Here is an 11,526-nt window from a genome sequence, read left to right on the forward strand (position 1 = left end):
GGGAGAAGCTTCGATCCATACTGGACTGTCCTCTCCATCACAACTGTCAGAGCTCCATGGTGGAGTCGAAATTGCTTTGAGGGACAACCCCAAATCACCAGCAAATCATAAGGCAGGTTTCCATTAAGCCTCAAATTGTGCAAATTAAAATTGCAAATACAAAATACCCCTACTTCAAACACATGAATTCCCTTTTAAAAAAAACTGTTTATCACAAAAAAAAGGTTTTATGCTTACATGAGTTGGTATTTCAGACAATTTCGAAAAAGCCATATTTCACAAAACTGCAAGGGAGAGACTTTTTATTTTTGCTTCTACAGGTCAGAATATTTTGTAGAAACAAGAACAAATGTACATTTATATTTTTATTTTAGTATTTAGATATATTTATTTTATATTAGTACTGTTTAAATTTTATTGATATATTCAATACTTTCCTACTTCTTTTAAGACTTTTGTATGGGAGCATCTGTAACTAAATGCAATTTCCCCACTGGGATCAATAAAGTATTTCTGATTCTGATTCTGATTCTGATTCATATAGGTTATAGGCGTTATTGCGTCACATAATGTTTCAAAAGTTGATCAGATCACCTGGAAGTTTTAAATCCACAATTCCTCACCTCACAGAAATCGTACAAATACGATAATTATTGTACATCTGGCAACACTGCTGATGTGAAGTGTTTGTTATTATGGAAATCATCCTGTTCAACTTCTAAAAAAAACCCCCAAACTTTAGAAATATGTATCACTGGTGACCTCTGTGGAGGAAATGCCAGACTACCCAGTAAACACAGCTTATGGAGATGGCAGCGTTTTTTAGCGGCAGTTAGTTGACCTCTTATGAGGTAGGCCAGCATATGTTCTGTATATCTGTGGACTTTTAAAGCCATTTTTACTTTCAACTGTACAATTAGACTTTATTTGAACTTTAAATATTGGTGAATAACTAATAAGTAATTCAATCAGTGACACATTATTTTTCAGGCAAGCTTTTCTGAGATTCAAAGATCCTGTCAAGGTTTTCATTTATATTATTCATCACAGATATTAAATAAAAGTTTTTTTCAGAACTGCATCAAAGACAACTTGAGTCCTGGAGGAAATGAATATATACACACGTGGACAAAATTGTTGATACCCTTCGGTTAATGAAAGAAAAACTCACAATGGTCACAGAAATAACTTGAATCTGGCAAAAGTAATAATAAATAACGATTCTATGAAATTTAACCAATGAAAGTCAGACATTGCACCATTGGTGCACATGTACCACATGTACATTGGTACCATCATTTTTGTCCAGGCCTGTTTCAAATCTGCCACTCATTCTTTGTCATTTAAGTTTTCCAGATCCAATCACAGCTAACAGAAAAACACGCTAGTCTAAAGTGATTCAAATGAGGATGATTATGATGACAAGTTGTTTACCTCGACACCCCTGATGATATAATCCAGCCCAATCAGCATGCACCCAAGCTGCTGAAACTGATGGAGCCATTTTGCTCTTTTTGTCATCAGATAGTGAAACTACTTCCCCAGACTATCAGGAAAAACATTAGTCAGTCATATCTATTTCTCAAAGTTGAAGAAAAAGCTATTTTCTCTGGGCTCACTGTGACTGATACTGAGCATATCTACATGGCTGCTGGCACTTTGTCACCAACTGTGATGGAGAGGGCTGCTGGATGAGTCTGAGGTGGCTACAATAACACTCAGCAGTCACAGTGGAAGGGGAACAGTGTTGCATAGGAGCTGTAAAAAGGCTAAATATGGCAGCGGCATGTTGGATGTGACAGCTCATAATGATGATAGCTTTAAAATGGCATTATTCATTCAGCTGTGCATGTCATCACAGAGAAACATCATGGCCATGTCATGTCTTTATTACAGAAGACGTGGAGAGATTACAGGAAGTGAGAGGAGGGGTTCCCCATGCTAATTTGCCAGTCCTAGGGTAGCAAAGGATTTATCCCCCTACTCTTCCTATGATTGGCACTACTTGTTGCTTTCGTTGGTTGGGTTGGTTCTCAATTCAAAGATGTCAAATAGTGCTTTTGCGGTAGTTATATAAGATCCCGAGGCCAAAACCCACCTTTCATGTCTGCATGATACGCCACTGGATGTCATCAGCTGGAAATGCGGTTGGACAGAAGCCTTCATAGTGTTGTTATACGCTGCCGGATGGCCAGATAGCACCTGTCTCAGCACCACAATACACTGACGAGTGGTGTCAGTCAAGAACACGGCCAGATGGAATCTGTCGCGTTCGCGTGATACTTCACGTGATGGTGTCAGATTGAAACACTGCGAGTAAAAACGTAATAGAAGCAGGGTGGATGCTGGGGTTTCTACCATTTTTTCCCTATTAAATTTTTTTTTTTTGCAGGGGGGCTGGGGGGGTCCCTTCGTCTGTACAGAGGGATGTCATAAGCTGTAAAGCCCTCTGACGCAAATTTTGATTAATGATAAAGGGCTATCTGAAAGTGTTATTTCCTTTTACTAACCATTTCCTAACCATCCATGTAGTTTTTGCATTTTTGCATGCTTCCATCATGCCATATCATATGAAATTATATGGTAGCCTATCATAATTATGCAGGCAACACGCAAATATACATACGTATATCTTCGACCAGATGAGAAACTGCAGAATCTCTGTGTCATTGTGTTGAGGAAATCATTGATTGGATGCCTCAAAATTTTCGGCATCTCAAAAGGGATAACTTTGACCTAACTATCTTTGGTCCTCTTACCTTGAATTCCTCTCTCTTATCATGCATGAAACCGCTGGGTTATCCTGGACTCAGATTTAAATTTCCACAGCCACATCAAATCACAAACTTCATCTGCCTGATACCATTTTAAAAATATTGCTCAAGTCAGATTATTCATGTCAAAGCAAGACCTTGAAAGGCTCACCCACACCTTTATTTTCAGTAGATTAGATTTGATTGTGTATAAATCACTCTGTGATTCACCACTTGAGACATATGAACCCTCTGGGACCCTTAGGACCTCTTGGGGAGGCTTACTGACCATTCCAAGAGTTAGAACAAAGCATGGTAAAGCAGCATTTTATAATTGCATTTGCTTTATTATTTATTATGCAGCACAAATTTGGAATAACCTTCTAGAGATTGTATCTCTGACCACTTATAAGTCAAAGCTTCAAAAGGTCAAAGCGTCAGACATCACTTTTTCTGTGAAATGTGCTATACAAATTAAGCTGCCTTCGCCTTGCCAGTGTTTTACGGTTTTCATTAATATGGGTCAAGTATGTGAAATATTTTTTAATTTAGTAAATAATGCTTAGCTGAGATAGGCACAAGCATTTTTGGAAATAATTCTTATAATAATTCTGTGCATTATTTTTAGTCTATGGCCTCACTATGACATCCTTTATTGGAGACACCAGCAGGCGCCTGCTGATTTTAATGGATGTAGATGATTTTGATCTGGTGCAACAAAAGCAAGCCTTGACCTTTAAGTCTGCAGAAACTCACACCAAAACCAGACAAAGATTCTTGAATTCATTAGTTGGAGGGGTTTCAATTAACTTTAATGAGAGTTGCGGCAAACTGTGATAGAGCCCTTACAGGCAGGAGGGCATTCAAGAAAGACATACCACGAAAGTAATGACTGACTGACACATTCAGAATGTCTGCTATAGGAATGTATTATTTGACACAGATAATTAACCTTTTTACTGAGTCAGGTGTCCTTGGTTTGATTTGATTAACTGAAATCAGCTTGCCATTGAAGATGTGACAGATTGTGAGCTTTAACATGCAGGTCCATCTCTGTGTGGCCACTGCAGAAATGTATGTGTGTGGAGGCTCCAACAATGCAACAGAATCTCCAAGTGCAGACTGCAGAGAGAGATCAGACCAGCAATAGTCTGTTCCCTGAATCCAGTTGTCAAACGCCACCCGATTCTAATTAACATGTGCGAATAAGCTATACATATACAGGTCTGGCCACACCACTGCTGTTTCACTTGTCATTATTACATATTATGAAGGTGTGAAATGGTAACGAGTCAGAAAAATCTAATCTTAGTATCAGTTGCAGGAAAAAAAAGAAAGAAGGAATAATTGCTGCTATAGCTATAAGACAATGTGCCAGGGGGCTTCAAAGGAAGTTCAGGTAGAAGACATGGAAGAAGGGAAGTTTTTTTTCTCGATTGCTAAGACACTGTTAATGAAACTGGGATCAACTTGATCAACATCATCACCTTCTAAGCACAGTAGAAGTCCTCTTTCACAAATGTGTTGACACTTTTGTATTGGTTTTATACATATTTTACACCCTCTTCAAAACAGTTAACAGCTCCTAGAAAGACCAAGAACCCTATTGAATTTACTGTGTTAAACAAAAGGAATACTTGCATAATTGTAAATCTCCAATGCATCTGTGTAAAACTTCTTTGCACAATCCTCCAATCAGCAATCAGTCCTCATCCATCTGTAAAAGATGCCACTTCTGTGTTGTTAGTTCCAAGCATGGATCAAAGAGGTTGAAGGCACATGCAAATTAATAATGAACAAAATGCTGAAAAAAATGAATGAAGAAAACTTTCTGCTTCTCTTAGAAAATGTCATCTTTTTTCTACAGTATTTCGATTGGGCACCAGAAAATGTGTAAAAAATTGCAGGGTGCAGAGTGCAGCAGAGTTTATTATCTCTAATAAAATCATCTTCAGAGAAAAGATGATGTGTTTTCTGAAATGTTGTAGTGTCATGGGAAATGTTGTGATGTTTTCTGAGATATTGTAGTGTTATGGGAAATGTTGTAGTGTTTTCTGAAATGTTGTGGTGTTTTGGGAAATGTGTTTTCTGAAATGATGTAGTAGTTTGACCCTCAGGGTCACTGTATATACCTACAAAAAGTTATGTAGAAAATTTATATATTACCCATGAAATCATGAGCCAGTTATTCATGTTTAACACACATACTCACGAGGGCTGCGACCATTTAACCAAAATGGTGATGAGTGTAACAAAGTAAATAGTATGAAGACCGAAAGTCCACGTAAGGAGACAGATGGGGATGGTGGATGGGTAAATCAACAAAGGACTTTCATCCAAACAGCAAAGGAGTAACCCCAATCCTTATTTTAAAGTACATTGTCACCATGTTTATTTTCCTAGACCTAACCTACGTAACTTTAGTGCCTAACCCTGAAGTTGCCCAACAATGTCTTTCCCTCAACCCTCACCGGGTAGTTTTGTCGCCTCAACCTAACCTCTGACCCCTTGCATCACGATTCAATGAAAAAGGCTTATGCACAAGTGTCAAAATATGATGAGTAAGGATGAGATTGCTTTGCCTGCTTAAACTGTATTTTAATAGCTGCTGCAGCTCGATGGAAACATCTGATGTTGACGGGCCTCACGTATGACATCAAGGTAGCTAATGTTAAGGGAGGAAGACTTTTCTCTCAGATTAGAATACAGACCTACAGTGCTGTATCCTCAGTTTCTTTTTCTTTTTTTGTGCACATTTTGGAACATGAGTTTGTGAAAAGGAGCAACTACTGGATTCAAGTACTATAATTGAATACAATTGTAGGCACTTGTCTTTCAGTTTTATTTGCTCTTCTACAAATGGAAAATTCTGCATTGTTATTGTGGCAACTATTATCAATAAAAAAGCTGCTAAGAGGCTAAGTAGGCTCATAACTATGACTTGTTCAAAGAAATTCATACTGAAGTCCTGAGATACATTTCATGGTGGATTATTAAACAAAAGACTGGCAACTGGAATAACTAAAGCAGAACAAGATGAAATGTGATATTAACGGCCAACAAACAATAGTGAGCAAAACTCACCCTCTTTCTCTAAGTGCTGTCATATGATGTGAATTACCAGAGGTGAAAGTGACCAAAAGAACATGTGCCGCCGAAGCAAATAATAATAATAAATATAATAACAGAGGCTACATAACATCCTGGCCCCTACAGTTATAAAATAAAATATGCTTTTAAAATGAAATAATAATTATAGAAAAAGGAAATAATTAAATAATTAATTATATACAATAAAATAAGTTCTGAAATTATATATGCTTTGTTTCACAGGACTGTCATTTAAGAATAATTTTCTATAATAATTTCCAAGGAGTTTCCTATGAAGAAATAGGTTTTGATGATTTGGAAATCAGACAGTGTTCAATTAATACACCTCCAACTGATTTTTTTCCAATTAATTGCTGGTGTAACCTGTTGAGCCTTGCCATCAGTGCACAGCAGGTCTAATGAAAATGAAAAGTCCAGCCTGAGGGACTGAAGAGAAACAGAAATGTGAAATTTGCCAAAAGGCATGCAAACAATTCACCATATATGGAGACGTAAGTCTAATGTATGGGTGACATTTGAATAATAGTTTTGCAGTGTGTTATTATGTTATATTATGTACCAGTATTTGTGGATCTAACAGCACATACAAGACCTGGGCCTATAGTGCAAAATAGAACCTGAGAACTTAATTGTAGTGGGAAAAACATTCAAAACTCTAAAACACTGTTCATACCACTAAATAATTTCATACATGATCACAACTGTTTTATTGTGTATAAAACAGTTGTATTGTGTATTTGTTTAATATATCAAGACAATTACTCAGTGTTTTTGACACAGGCTGTAAAGTAACATCACGGTGGTTTGCAGAGCCAGCTAAACAAGCCCTGGGCTCTCTTTTCTTTGACCTCTGGGTTCACTGTAACTGTGTCCACTGGTTCAAAAGGAGGGGTCAGAGGAGTCGCCAAGGCTGGGGCTATGTCTCTGGTGGGTTTTGGTCCCTACTCCGTGCTTGGCTTTGCAATTGTATCCTCCTTGGACATCAGTAACAGGGAGGGGATGTCTGAGGAGCTGCTGGTGGTCAAACTTCAGCTGAGTTTATCTCTGGACTGGAAGTTTGCTGCTTTGTTTGAGCCACACTGAAGGTCAAACTGTCCTGCACTGAAATAATGTTCACAGGTTCAGTAGGAAGAGTCAGTGGAGTCCGGGGAGCAGGAGTCACAAGCTTTATTAAGTTTAGTTTAGTTTATTTGCACATTTAGATGTAAAAAAACCAGATAAATATATCTACGTGCAAAAACACATGTGCGGGTGAAGTAGAAACCTATGATGGGTTGATGATGAGAAACCTTACCTAAAGGAAAAAAAGAAAGAATAAAAAATACAGAGTTAAAAATAAACAACAACAAATAACAAACAAAACAAAACAAAACAAACACACAATGCAAAGTAAAAATCAATATATTGTGGGAGTGCAGGAAAGAGGAGTCAAGTTTGTTTACTCTCACTTCTAAATGGCAACAATACAGGTTCAGAACAAGGTCACAGCTAACTTGCTGGCAAAGCTAACAACAAAGCCCCAAAACTAAATTCCCCATAATCCCCTTCTCACAACTCTGAACTTCTAAAAAGGGCAGCAGTCTTTGGCGGATGTCTCTATAATATCTCTATAATGTGGGTCACCGCATTATCAACTAATACTGCTAAAATATACAGTTCCCAACTGTTTTAGGAAATTAATGAGCCTTATTTAAAAATAAAACTATTTAGTCTTTATATTGTTAGTTAAAATGACATGCTTTCAGAGAGCCGCAGACGGCCTGGGGAAGGTGGAGTATTTAGACACTAAAACATGATTGGGTTCAGTCTTTTCATTACATTTGAAAAATATACTTATGATACTAAAAATATACTAAATTTAAAATATAAATGCATTTTTCTTCCTGAATTGTGTTTTCTCCAACATCATTTTTAAATATTTCATAGCGCGTTCTTATTTTACCATTGTTGTTGTGCTTTGAACCTCAAGGTCCCATAATTGAATGAACACAAAGCCCAAATAAACACTCAGCAAACAAAATAACCTTCGTCTTCTTTGAGTCATATTTTAAAAGCATACATTTAGAGAAACTATGTTACAAGCACAGTGCAAATATAATATATTTTAGAGATGCTTCAAATGTCAGTAAGCCTCTGAAAACTTATCAGTATCACAGGAGCTGTGTATGATCCTGGGCAGGCAGCTCAAGTCCCCTGACACTGTTACATCTCCGAGGTTCTGCTGTCAGAAGCCTAAAAACAGGTAATCAAAGCCAGTGATCATCAGGAGGAAGAGGACCAGGTATCTGGGGCTGTTAGAGCAACATCAGAGGGAGGGATGTAGAGATCACTGTATACATAAAGGTGAGATATAGGGGCTTTGCTGGCTGCTCCCTCTGCAGAACATTCACACTGCTGGCCGTCACAATGGCTGCAAATAGGAAAGTCATGAAGTCCACTTTGGAGGCTAATGAGCCTTCAGATGGCCACGGGTCAGAGGAAGTGGTCTCTGAAGTAGAGCTGTTGGGACACAAGTCAGTGCATCCTGATGATAGCTACAAATGCTGCACTGCATGTGTACAATGTCAAAGTATAGCAATATGACACCAGAGGGAGGGTTGTTATATTGAATATCAGCACAGCCAAGCTCACCCCCATGCGGTACTGCCATTATACAACAAGCAGCATTTATTAATCTGTCAAAACTGACGACAGATTATAATTGGTTTGTTCAGTTAATTATTCTGCAATCTGACTGGGACTGCACCGAACCAGAGTATAAACATTCCAGCACACTAGCTTACTACTTGGTGTAGGCTTGGTCCACATCAGGAAGTGTCAAACTCTGTTCATGGGCAACATACAGTCTGATTTGATCATACTTAAAAGCCCCAGTGATGTTGTACTCTGTATCAGGCTTGGGCAGTATTTAATATTTAATACCTTCATACCTTTCTGAAATTTAACTGGGATATATGGTATATGACGATATAACTGTGTGCCGCTAACAACCTTCAGCCACCCATCCACGCTTACGACAATTGCACTACTTACTTTCAGCTTTTCCGACTAATAAATACACAACATAAACCTACAAAATGTTAAGGAAAGCAATATTCTCACACCTATTTTCCAACAGAAATACATCTGTACACCTTTTGAATATAACTTTCTCTCAGTCACAGAAGACTGACGAGGCTTAATTGCCTAGTTGACTCATCATAAAACACACTTCATTCAAACTCAACAGAAACAAAATAAGGCCCACCCAAACAGTCTTAGTTACTCTTGCTAGAAATCAAGTAATTAAGTCCACTGGTTCAACAATTACCAGCTCCAGTTTGGTCAAAATAATAATCAGTCAAATTAGAGGTGAAAAAATTAGATGTACAAAAAAAAATAATAATAAAAAAAACTATGCTGTTATTCTCCATGGTCTCTCTTTGCCTGCTGACCACCAGCTGTTTACAGTCCTGTAACTCGAACCTCCACCGTTAGGTGTTGCAGTGTCTGTAGAGACCGGAGACTGAGCTCTGGTGGTGCATGCTGTGCACCACATACAATGAGATAAAGAGGAGAGCTTGTATTTATGGGGGCATTGAAAAACATACCTGCAGGATTTCTAAATACCCCGGTATACCTTAATACTGTGATACTGCGTAAGCATCCTTTGTATAAGCACTCATGGAAGGCCTCTTAACCACTCAAATAAGGCTGCTTGGTCTGAACTAACTTATAATAAGTATAGATACTTAAACAATTTATGATGGATTAATAATGTTAGAAGGATTTTTTAAAACCGTATTCACTACATCAGTGGTAACTGTCCTGTAGTCTGTTAATAATTGACTACCTATGCCATTCTGGGCTGGGCAGCCAGCTATTCACATCTCATCTCAGGTGGGAAATAATCACATTTTCACAGAGCCTGGTGTCATGACAGAAATGAATCCAGAGGTGGTTTTATAGAACTCATCACATTCGTATTGCTGTCTGCAAGGAGAACAAACTAATGTACTATATAAACTAGCAGAAATATACCAGTTTTGTCAAATTGGACCATTTATGTGCCTCATTGTGCAGAACTGCATATATGTATATATTAAGATAATGTCCATTTCAATTCATAGTTCAGTGAAAATGATATATGCCCCTCACAGTGTGTAAAGGTTGTAGTTGGTGTGTGTGTTCATGTTTGTGTGGTTTGGAGAGCAGACCGGAGGCTGGCAGAGGAAGTGCTGGATTCAGATGGCTTAACACAAGAAAGGAGCTGAGTTTCTGAATTTAAACTCCATTCAATCCATGGAAACTGGCTCCCAGGCTGGCCCATGATCCTAAGACACTCGGATACATGAAAACATTTCTGAATTCCAAATGTTATTTCTGACCTTTTGATTGATTGGCTTTCAGTGGCACGCCCTAAATGTTGCCCTGCCTCTCCCTGACAATTTAAACTCAATTATTTCTGAAAGATGTGAGGCCCTGCGTGTTGCCTTTGATGAGCTGCTGGGAGACCTAATGACCCCTCAGAATGTGCATGGGGTGACAGATTTAATTCTTTCAAAAAAGATCAATGAATATGCTGATGAGTTGGCCTTTGGGAAGATGAGGCTGCAGAACTTACTAAGCAGTGCATGATCAGTCATTCCTTTCTTTGCTAACTTATTCCCGTTCATGATCACCTTTCATTGTCTTTTCTGTCAAGATGGCGCTGCGGACAGCTGCCTCACGGCTGCCTTACATTGTTTTGACTTTGTTTTTATTGTCAGTTTATTTCTCTGCTGAGCTCTTTCACCAGAGATGAGCTCATGAGTCATGATCATCATGAAAACAACTCCAGCTTATTCATTTCCCACTTCCCCCCTGCAGAGAAGGTGATTGGTTGCAATCTGCTGTCTCTCCAGGGCCCACATGCCTCCAGGTCCCTGAGGTGGGCAGGAAAGATCGTAACTGACCTGTCCCACCCTGGACACAAACTCTCTGAAGCACTCTGCTCTGGAAGGAGGCTGCAGCCCATCAGGACCAAAACCTCCCATCACAATATCAGTTTCTTCCCCACATCAACCACATCAACAGAGACATCAACCAGGCCCAGGACCCCCACTGACTCAGACTCTTATCCTGATCCACTCTTGACATTATGCTTTGCATCAACAAACATCCCTATCATCTCCCCTCTTATGGATATTTTTGTACTTGGACTTACAGTACACTGTGATCTTTCACATCCTGCACAACCATACACTTAAAAACAGACATTTTAATATATATATCTTCACATATTCTTATATATTTTGGCGTACTCTGTTGTATTTTTTTTTTTTTTTTTTTTTTTACATATTATGTCTTATACATACCTTTGGACTGCTTTTATTGTTGTGCAGCAAATCACCAATTTAAATTTCTTGCATGTACAAACCTACTTGGCAATAAACCATTTTTTGATTCTGATTCTGAAAACTTAAGACTTTTACTCCACTACTGTTATTTTAATTGTTTCATGTCTTGTCGGGTGTTTATGTATTTTTTCTTTTCTTTCTTTATTTTAAGATTTTTGTGCATAGGGTAATTTGACTTTCAATCCTTTAAATACATTTTACTGATTGTACATACTTTAAGTTACTCTTAAGTTACATGTCTACTTTGATTGTTATTTGTGACACAATATTTTCACAGTGTGGTG

Source organism: Plectropomus leopardus, chromosome 4 (genome assembly GCF_026936395.1).
Source record: "Plectropomus leopardus strain MGB_pleo_1.0 chromosome 4, ASM2693639v1, whole genome shotgun sequence".
Classification (NCBI taxonomy): Eukaryota; Metazoa; Chordata; class Actinopteri; order Perciformes; family Serranidae; genus Plectropomus; species Plectropomus leopardus.